Below are 11,723 nucleotides of genomic sequence, written 5' to 3'. Positions count from 1 at the left end.
CACGCGTCGTTGTTGAAATCGCCGGCCGCGGTGGTCTCGCGGTTCTAGGCGCGCAGTCCGGAACCGTGCGACTGCTACGGTCGCAGGTTCGAATCCTGCCTCGGGCATGGATGTGTGTGATGTCCTTAGGTTAGTTAGGTTTAAGTAGTTCTAAGTTCTAGGGGACTGATAACCACAGCAGTTGAGTCCCATAGTGCTCAGAGCCATTTTTTGTTGAAATCAGCAAATTGAAGGGACTATGGAAGGACTGAATCGCGGAGAAAGGCCTCAATACAAGTACATATGACGGATCGTAGGTGCAGCGACATAAATAGTATACCTGGCAAGTGACAGAAACGGAGAACTGCGTGTAAGCACCCTTAAGTATGATTAAAACAACAGCATTTCCTCTGGAGATCCAAAGCCAAATTATAAACTGAAGCAACTAACCAACTGGTTTGACAGGTTTTACAAATGTATTACAGAGAACTGTGGTCCATTAAGTCAGGTTCATCACTGACTCACCGTATCAGGAAGAGCGCTAAGCTATCTTACCGCCATTCTAGCAAATATTGAAGATATCACTTTGTTTCCTTCCTTTTGATTAATAGTATTCGCGACAGATGACACAGGAATGATTTGTGAATAAAACCGCCTACATCGCCTAACATACCTTAATATATTTATTTATTACGCTACGTTGTTTCTGCCAGTGCCATCAGCAGATCAAAACTCGGAACTTGTAAAACAGTGTTCTCTGTAAGAATCAATAAGATCTATGCCGAAGAAGGACCTAATCTCTGGTAATACGAGTACTAGTAGGTGCAGAAAGTAAATAGGAACTTTGTTGGGAGCTTAATGAAATTATATGTGTTCTTGGTTACGACTGTAATGTAAATGAAAACAAAAACAAAACCTGGGTAATGGTGCGCGTCGTGAGCGAACATACAGGATAACAAACTTGAACAACAGACTCTTGAAAAGTTGGAGAAATGCTGTTACGTAAGCTGTAGAAATGGAGGGGAAACAACAGCAGCATTTTTTTTTCTGAGAGCATGCAGCTCTACTATACGGTTTGGGTAAAATATTCCGGAGGTATGATAGTAGCCTATTCGGATATCTGGGCGGGGACTACTCAGGACGATGTCTTTATCACGAAAAGAAAAATTGGAATTCAACGGATCGGAGCGAGGAACGTGAGATACCTTAATTGGGCTGATAGGTTAGAAAACCTGGAAAGAGAAACAGGTATGTTGAAGTTAGGGATAGTGGCACTTTGTGAAGTTCAGTGGGGGTACAGGACTTCACATCAGTTGAGTAAAGACTCATAAATACAAAAGCAAATACAACTTACGGAGGGTATGTGTAATAATGAATAAGACAATAGTAATTCCGGTAAGGTGCTATGAACAGCCTGGCGAACACATATAGTAAACACCCACAACAGTCGTAACCAACAACACGCATCATTTCATTAAGCTCCCAACAAAAGATCCCACAACAGTGGTTAACGTTTGCATACTAAGAAGCTCTGATGATGAAAAAGGGATTGAAAAAATGTGTGACGAGACGAAAGAAATTATTCAGATAGTGAAGGAAGAAGGAAACCTAATTTTGATGGGGGACTAGAATTACATAGCAGGAAAAGGAAGAGAAGAAAAAATAGTGGCGAAGTATGGACAGGGGAATGGAATGAAACAGAAAGGCGCCCGTTAGAATCTTGCAGAGAGCATAACTTAATCATCGCTAACACCTGGTTTAAAAATCATGAAAGGGGGTTATATATGTAGAAGAGACCTGGAGACTTCGAAAGGTTTCAAATTGTTTATGTAATGGTACTAAGATCGAGTTCGGAACCAGATTTTAAACTATAAAACATTTCTAGTGACAATCGTGGGCTCTGACTATAATTTATTGCAGAAAAAAGGCAAAGGTCCAGAGTTACAGTCTCGGTCCGGTACACAGTTTTAATCTGCCATGAAGTTTCATAATTTATTGGTTATGAACCGTAGATTAAAACAGGAGAAATTACAAATAGGTAGGAAATTTAGGACATGAGATACAGACAAACTGCAAGGACCAGAGGTTTTTGAGATTTTCAGAGGGGGGACTAGGGAACGAGTGCCTGAAAAAGGAAAAAGGAATGTAGTAGAAGATTATTGGATAGATCTGAGAGGTGAAATTGTCAAGGGATCAGAGGATGAGAGACAAGGCACAGTAGAAGGCCTTGGATACCATATTGATTTTAACTGATGAAAGAAGAAAATATAAAAATGCAGCACATGAAGAAGGCGAAAGAAAATACAAACATCTGAAGGGACGAGACTGACAGAAAGTGCGAAATGGCTAAGCAGGAGTGGCTAGAGGACAAATGTGAGGATATAAAAGCACATATAACTTGGGGAAAGATACATACCACCATAGAAAAATTAAGGAGGCCTTTGGAGAAAAGAGAAGCAGCTGTTTGAATATCAAGAGCTCAGATGAAAAAGTAGGAATAAGCAAAGAAGGGGGAATGAGTAGATACAAGGGTGTATTTAAGGGAAATGTAGTTGAAGGCAATATTACACAAAGGGAAGAGGAAGGACATGAAGATGAGATAGAAAATATGATAATGTGAGAAGAATCTGACAGAGTAGTGAATGATCTAAGTCAAAACAGGACCCCTGCAGTAGACGGTATTCCGCAAGAAATACTGATATCCTTGGGAGAACCAGCCATGACAACACTATTTTACCTTGAGTGCAAGATGAATGAGCCAGACGAAATCAATAAGGATACAATAATTCCAATTCCAAAGAAAGCAGGTGCTGGCGGTTGTGAATAGTATCGAACTATTACTTTAATAAGTCACGGTTGCAAAATACTAACACAAATTATTTACAGAAGAATGGAAAAACTAGTAGATGTCGATCCCGGGTAAGATCAGAAATGTAGGAACACGCGAGGCAATACTGACCCTAAGACTTCTCTTAGAAGAAAGACTAAGAAAGGGAAGCGTATGACGATGTTGGCAGGAACATTCTCTTTGAAATTCTGAAGGTAGCAAAGGTAAAATACAAGGAGCGAAAGGCTATTTACAGTTTGTACAGAAACCAGATGGCAGTTAGAGGAGTCGAGGGGCATGAAAGGGAAGCAGTCGTTGAGAAGGGAGTGAGACACGGTTATAGCCTATCCCAGTAGTTATTCAATCTGCATACTGAGCAAGCATTAAAGCAAACAAAAGAAAAATTTGAAGTAGGAATTAAAATCCAAGGAGAAGAAATAAAAACCTTGAGGTATGCCGACGACACTGAAATTCTGAGAGCGCTTCCAAAGAACTTGGAAGAGCAGTTGGACCGAATGGACAATGTCTTGAAAGGAGTATGCAAGATGAACATCGGCTATAGCAAAACGACGGTGATGGAACGTTGTCGAATTAATTCAAGTGATGCAGAGGGAATCAGAGTAGGAAACGAGACACTTAAAGTAGTGGATGCGTTTCACTATTTGGCTATTAATGATGGCCGAAGTATATAGGGTATAAAATGTAGACTGGCAATGGCAAGAAAAGCATTTCTGGGGAAGAGAAATTTGTTAACATCGGATACAGAGCTAAGAGTTAGGAAATCTTTTCTGAAGGTATTTGTCTGGAGTGTAACCATGTATGGAAGCGAAGCGAGGATGATAAACAGTTTAGAGAAAAGAACAATAGAAGCTTTGAAATATGATGCTACAGAAGAGAGCTACAAATGAGATGGGTAGACCGTGTGAACGGTGAGGAGATACTGAACAGAATTGGGGAGTCGAGAAATTTGTGGCAAAACTTGACCATAAGAATGGATCGGTTGATAGGACATTTCCTGAGATATCAAGATCTCACCAAATTATAGTTGGAGGTAAGTGCGGGAGGAAAACTCATAGAGGGAGACGAAGAGATGATTGCAATAAGCAGATTCAAACTTATGTGGGTTGTAGTAGTTTTTCGGAGATGAAGAGGCTTGCACAGCTGCCGATAACTAAAGCTATAAATTTAAAAAAGATTCATGGGAAGTCATGTTTGGAGCACAACTCTGTTTGATTATGGAATGTGAACACGGGGAAAGACACGAAAATGAAAGAAAAGCCACGAAAATGTGACAGGTGACTGTTCAAAAATGGCTCTGAGCACTATGCGACTTAACTTCTGAGGTCATTAGTCGCCTAGAACTTAGAACTAATTAAACCTAACTAACCTAAGGACATCACACACATCCATGCCCGAGGCAGGATTCGAACCTGCGACTGTAGCGGTCACGCGGTTCCAGACTGAAGCGCCTTTAACCGCACGGCCACACCGGCCGGCCTCAGGTGGCTGTTGATGAACCAATGTATCGAAGGAGTAGAGAAATAACGCATCCTGAAATGAGTCAAAGAGGAAACAATGTGTATTACAGTACGTAATGAAACGAAGAAATAGAGTATTTATGCACAAGTTGAGGCACGAGTCGTTGTTGAAAGTGACAAGTTGAAGGGATGATGGGAGGAATTGCGATGAAATAAAGAGTATAGCTTGCAAGCAACAGAAAGGTCAAACTGTGTCCAACCAACCTTAGCTCTGATCTAAACAGAAGCACATCCGATAGAGATCCAAAGGTAAATTTATAAACTGAAGTAAATAACGAATTGGTTTGGCAAATTTTACAAAGGTATTACATTGCACCGTGGACCGTTAACCGAGGTCCGCTACAAACTGTGCGTATCAGGAAATGCGCGAGGCTATCTTATCGTCATTCGAACAAACATGGATGATATCACACCCAACGTGAGTCTCTGTATTTTCCTTATTTTTCAAGTTACTGACATCATTTCAGTAAAATAAAGGGTGGTTAAAAAATGTCCCCCATACTATAACAGTGATAATACTACTACATAATAATACTACGATAACCATCTACCTCCTGTGGGAACACAGGACACTTCTTTTAACACACCCTACCTTTTCGTAACGATTTCTTTGGCTGCTTACACATTGTTGCAAGACATGTAACATACGTGATTCATCTGGTTGCTAATGAGAACAAACTTCACGTGGGTGAAAAAAAAATATAACTTTATTTTGGTTTAGTAACTTAATATAAAACTAGCAGAAGAAATTGTCATTTCCGTCGAAGCATCCCTGTTTTCTGCACCGAAGGTTCAGACGGAGGAAGTGAGATAGGATGTAATGTGAACTCTGCAGAAACAGAAACTCCCTGAGGAACATATCAGCGCAGACAGAAAAGCTCTAGATGATTTCAAGAGAAACGAAAACGTTGTGGTCACCGTAGCAGGTAAGAGAAATGTCACAGTTATTATGGACGCTATGGACTACCACAAGAAGATAGAACAACTATTGGCTAATCCTGAGTACCTGCAGTTAAAATGTGATCCAACGAACAGAATCATAAAGAAGTAAGAAATCTGTCATCATACTCCAGAATGAATAGTTCTATTAGCAAGTGTAACGCCCCGAATTCTAACTCAGAATACACTACGGAAAAAATGCAAGGTATTATACCAACTGAACCTATAGTGAACGAAATTACTTACTTTTATCAAGTTGTTTAGCTCAGGAAATGAGAAACATAGTTGGAAGAACAAGTACTTTTGTGAAAATTCTTGCCAGTTTTCAAATATCGGAACATTCGGCGTGGTGAACATATCTACGACTGACATTGTTATAAAATTCGACGTGAAATCTTTGTTTTTTAACGTCCTAGTATCGAATGTTATTGAGATAATAGTAGATTGGTGTGTGACCTGTCTACGATCGAGATCTTTTAAATATGAAAGAGAATGAGATGAAAAATATAACTGTGTTTCTATGGGCTTACATTTTTCTACAGTAGCAGCTCACTTTGTTATGGAACATTTAAAACAGTTGACATTCAGTAGCGCGCAACTAAAGCTTCCTTTTTGGCTCACGTATGTGGAAGACATAGTAGTTGTATGACCACACAGTAAAGAGTAGTTACATACATTGCATAATTTTTTAAATAATATTCATCCCAAAATCAACTTCATTTTTGAAGTAGAGTGTGAGATCGGTCTCTCGTCCTTATATGTGTAGGTCTACAGAATATCTGGCAATATTCTAAGTCACGGAATGCATCGAAAGCCTACAAACGTAAAACAGGTATTTAGATGCCACGTCGCATCGCCACCCAGCCCAGAAGCAGTCAGTGCTCGTCTTCGCTTGCTTTTCGTATGAGTGAGAATAAAAGCTTGGAAGAACAGGAGAGTTTCTTAGGGGAGACACAAATAGCCAACGGTTATGATGGAACTTCTAACGAAGAAGTATTAATTACGCTGGAAAGAAGGCTTGTCATTCTATTTCTAGGTTCACTAAACGCATAAGCAAAGTTCTTGAGAAAAACGACATTAAGACCGCGTTTTTCAGCCAGTACAAGATAAGAGACTTCTTCCGATGCGAAACGGATGCACCTGTCACTTCTACACTTCAGGAGCCTGTGGAGTGTCTTGGGATGGTGGCAAAGTGTGTATAGTTTGAAACTGGGAGGACAATAAAGGAACGAGTTTAAGAGGCCACAATCGCTTACAACCGAGACAGATTTCGACAACGTACAAGTGCTAGCCTAAGAATGTAACATTTATAGAATGAGAGTGGCAGAAACAGTTGAAACACCTATGAACGTAATTAATGTCAATAGATAGATGGCTAGAGGCTTCCGTCACTTCTCGACGTCGAGACAGTTGCGACGTTGCGGCAGTAATACAAACAACTCTACTCTTCATCACACTAATATTTTTGTAAACATTCGCCCTTAAACATTTAATCTTCTCTTTAACCGCCTACAATCGCTTCAGATCCCATGGAGTTGGCCACCGGATAACAGTCTTAGAAATTTCATCCAGTGACACTACTTCATGAGAATAAGCACCGGAAAACTCTCTTGTATAAGTGAAAGCGACTCTGGACTCCCACAGCGAGTAGTTGAACGGTGACGCCAGAATGTCTTCAGAAAGGTAACCGTGAAGATGAAACTTCCTGGCACATTAAAACAGTCTGCCGGACCGAGACTCGAACTCGGGACCTTTGCTTTTCGCAGGCAAGTGCTCTACCAACTGAGCTACCCAAGCACGACTCACGCCCCGTCCTCACAGCTTTTCTTCTGCCACTACCTCGTCTCCTACCTTCCAAACTTTACAGAAGCTCTCCTGCGAACCTTGCAGAACTAGCACTCCTGAAAGAAAGTATATTTCAGAGACATGGCTTAGCCACAGCATGGGGGATGTTTCCAGAATGAGATTTTCACTCTGCAGCGGAGTGTGCGCTGATGTGAAACTTCCTGGCAGATTAAAACTGTCTGCCGGACCGAGACACGAAATCGGGACCTTTGCCTTTCGCGGGCATGTGCTCTAACAACTGAGCTACCCAAGCACGAGTCACGCCCCGTCCACACAGCGTTAATTCTGCCAGTACCTCATCTCCTAACTACCACACTTTACAGGAGACGAGGTACTGGCAGAAGTAAAGTTGTGAGGACGGGGCGTGAGCCGTGCTTGGGTAGCTCAGTTGGTAGAGCACTTGCCCGGGAAATGCAAAGGTCCCGATTTCGAGTCTCAGTCCGGCACACAGTTTTAACCTGCCAGGAAGTTTCATATCAGCGCACACTCCGCTGCAGAGTGAAAATCTCATTCTGGAAACATCCCCAAGGCTGTGGCTAAGGCACGTCACCGCAATATCCTTCCTTTGAGGAGTGCTAGTTCTGCAAGGTTCGCAGGAGAGCTTCTGTAAAGCTTGGAAGGTAGGAGATGAGGTACTGGCAGAAGTAAAGCTGTGCGGACGGGGCGTGAGTCGTGCTTGGGTAGCTCAGTTGGTAGAGCACTTTCCCGCGTTCGGCAAAGGTCCCGACTTCGAGTCTCGGTCCGGCACACAGTTTTACTCTGCCAGGAAGTTTCATATCAGCGCACACTCCGCTGCACTGTGAAAATCTCATTCTGGAACCGTGAATATGTCGGATAGATAGGTTGTGAATAAAATATTTCGAGATAAATATGTAACACTGAAGGTTAAGAATTAAAAATTGCATTACAACTGAAACAAATTACAATCATGCCCTTTTACTTAAATGCAGTACTCTTATCCTCAAGCCATGCTCCAACAGTGGTGAAATGAGAGCGTGTTATCATTCTTCTCAAGAGACCCAAAGCTTTGGAAAACCAATAAATTATGTGACAGCTGTTAAAGGAGACGTAAGGTCCTAACAACAAAGACATGTTGTAACTACGAATATACTATGAGACCATAGTCTCAACTATCGGCTGCCTAAGATGTGTGAAATGTACTTATAGAGAACCAGCGAATCAAATATTATACCCTTGATATAACTTTAGGCACCGTTTTAGGATGAAATAAAACTGTATCAACAATACTTTTTCTTCGTCAAGCATGTTATACTGTTCGGCAATCAACTGTTAATGTTTGCTACTTACACACAGAGCTTATTACGAGAATGAGAAAAAGCTGATGTGGTCGTTGTGTAGGGTTGTCGGATAAGTTATAGTCAACGTTAATGCGAAATACGAAATCGAGCACACTTCTCGAACAAACTTGTGTAAGTAGGCTGTTTATGCTTTCTTATTGGCAACGTTACGTAGCGCTCTGTATGAATTAACTTCAGTGCTATGTTAATGTGTTCTCTTATTTTTGCTCTTCAAATTGTGCTTTTCTGTGTTATCGTGGCCGGCCGGAGTGGCCGAGCGGTTAAAGGCGCTACAGTCTGGAACCGCACGACCGATACGGTCGCAGGTTCGAATCCTGCCTCGGGCATGGATGTGTGTGATGTCCTTAGGTTAGTTAGGTTTAAGTAGTTCTAAGTTCTAGGGGACTTATGACCACAGCAGTTGAGTCCCATAGTGCTCAGAGTCATTTGAACCATTTGTGTTATCGTGTGAAATATTGTGACAATAATGGCGTGTGAAAAACGTAACACTAGGCTCCAAAGTAAACTGAGAAATAATAGTGACGACGAGCGTAGCTTATGAGCACCACTGTCTAATGAATTAACAGACTTTCGAAGTAGTAATTTGGTAACTGTGCATAGGGAAATGGAGCGGGCGGCAAATAATGGTGTAGACAGTGAAACAATTAGTGAACAGGGAAGCATTATCGATCGATCGGTCGGCAACAGCTCGCTTCAGGATTCCGAAATGACAGGACAAAATCTTGCAAATACTGTAGATTCAGGTTTTGGGTCCTCACCGTTTTCTCAAATAAGTCAAGACACTTTTTCTGCTTGTCAAAATGTGAATGTTGCCGGTGCAACTTCACTGCCGAAAAGCACTGAGGAACATGTTTCAGACACCAGTGCATTGTTATTACAGTTAATGCAACAAATGGGACAAAGGCTACAAAAGTTAGACACAATGGAACAAAATCTTCAAAAGTTAGACACAATGGAACAACACCAGAAACAAACACAGCAACAGTTAGACACAATGGAACAAAATCAGAGACAAACACAGCAAAAGCTTCAAAAGTTAGACACCACACTTGAACAAACACGTGAAGATTTAACTACTGAGTTACATAACATTGAATCGAATTGTCAAAAAGTCTGTAATGAAGTAAAAACACAAATTGAGAGCAATTTCAACCTATTTTTTCGCGGCATGAAAATGCATTACAGAATCACGAAGCAGCCATAAAAGAACTGCAAACCGTTGTTCATGAAAATCACGACACCTTGCAAGCTAAAATTGACTCAGTTGCATCTACCGATTCGGTTACGCAACTTGCAAAAACTCAGGAAAACTTAAAGGACACAGTAGATACTCTGAAACTTGGTTCAGAAAACACACTGAGGAAATAAGTACACTATCGGAGAAAGTAGCCGAACTTTCAGATCAGTTCACTAACTTATCTACAAAGGTAGATGATGATCTGAATGATACAAGACCTGTAGCCATCACTGACACAGAAGAGTACGAACAAATTAAGAAATTCAAACAAAATCAGAATCAAATAAATACGCAACACAAAAGAGAAATCCGGGAAGTACAAGATCAGTTGGCACAAGTAATACAAGAATTACATATTTCAGAGGACACTCGCGCTCCAGTACGGGAAGAGGGACATAGAAATACGGAACAACCACTAAATAATAACACAGGACACTTCGGAAATTATGAAAGAAATTGCCAAGGAGCATTGGATTTTGAGATGGAACCGCCGAAACGAAGTAACAATGAGCGATGTGCGACTCGCCGACATGATGATTTTGACTATAAGCTGTTCATTACTACATGTAAATTCAAGACATTTAAGAATTCTGACAACGACATTCATCCACAAGCATGGCTTCATCAATTCTCTCATTGTTTTCCTCCCAACTGGTCATTAGAGCACAGATTAGAATTTGTGTGTGACTACTTAGAGAATGTACCAGCTGTAAGAATGCGATCGGTCATTCACGATTGTCACAGTGAAGGAGAATTTTATCATACCTTCCTCTCAGCATATTGGTCTCAAGCTACACAAGACCGAGTAAACCATAGCATCATAATGATGAAACATTTCGAACAATCTGAATTTTCCAGTCTTGTAAAATATTTTGAAGACATGTTGCACAAGAATCAGTACCTGTCAAACCCATACAGCCCCTCAGAACTCATCCGCATTTGCTTAATCAAATTACCTGAACATTTACGACACATTATTTTGGCAGGACGTTGCAAAGACGACATTGAAGCTTTTCAGGGACTCTTACAAGAATTAGAAATTGACACTGACAATCGTGGAACGCGAAAACAGGAACACAACAATTACAGGTCACTTCCGTCGCAATTCCGCGATGAAAGAAATAATAACTGGACACGATGAGCCTATTCTCACAACACAAATCGTGACCAAAACAGACACCACCCGTATGACAACCACTGGCAGAGTAATAGTTACAGAGAAAGTTCGCATTTCCGTAGTAATGAATATGACAGAGACAACCATAGAAACAGACAATATGGTAACCAGAACTATTATTATCAAGGGGGACAGAATAATTTCAGACGCAACAGTTCAGCGCGCAGTTACGATTCAGGGAGAAATTCTCCACCACGTGACCGATAAGAAAGAAACTGTGGAATCTACCGACATGACGACGGACGATATAATCATAACGGCAGACCTGAATTTTATCAGAACTGGCGGGATTCAAACAGAGCAGGGCACTCTCGACAAGGTGAATTTGTAGAAGTTAGGTCTCCTAATCCTAATAACGACGCGCGCCAATAAAGAGACAGACAATGACTCGCACAGCAGGCAGCCGCGTGCGCCAGCTGGCTCAGAGAAAAATAACAGAGATGCTAACCTTGAGAAAAATTCCAGTATTCATTACCGACATATACCACTCGATGATTTCGTTGAAGCTGGAGCTCTGCATAGTAGTAAGAGTAAAGGCTTGCACCACATTTCACGTGTAAAACCGTTTATTGAAAGATAATCTGCTTTTTAACTTTGTCTTTGCCATATAACTTTTCACTTTACATTACTAGTATGCTTTGTCAGACTTAGAATCTGTTAACATGCAACAACGATTGAAGTTAAATATCCAGTCTCTAACCTAGGGAACATATTTAGACAGTAATTACGAATGCATTGTTATAGTGAACAGACGACACAGTGTTATTGTGTGTGTACATTCTTGCTTGTTAGTTGCACGATTACGTAACGACCATAAGGCTTACATACTTAGAACATATACTGGTACTGCTAATGAGATTTT

General features: G+C 41.0%; 1 non-coding gene across 1 annotated transcript; it reads right to left on the bottom strand.

Annotated features, from left to right (window-relative positions):
• Positions 1 to 7,006: 7,006 nt before the first annotated feature.
• On the bottom strand, positions 7,007 to 7,081 carry Trnar-gcg (transfer RNA arginine (anticodon GCG)). The gene has a single exon. It is a non-coding gene; the product is annotated as a tRNA-Arg (tRNA).
• Between the last annotated feature and the right edge of the window lie 4,642 nt (positions 7,082 to 11,723).

Source organism: Schistocerca nitens, chromosome 5, assembly GCF_023898315.1.
Source record: "Schistocerca nitens isolate TAMUIC-IGC-003100 chromosome 5, iqSchNite1.1, whole genome shotgun sequence".
In the NCBI taxonomy this organism is placed as follows: Eukaryota; Metazoa; Arthropoda; class Insecta; order Orthoptera; family Acrididae; genus Schistocerca; species Schistocerca nitens.
The sequence above is the reverse complement of the archived record's forward strand: the minus strand, read 5'-3'. Positions and strand labels throughout refer to the sequence as shown.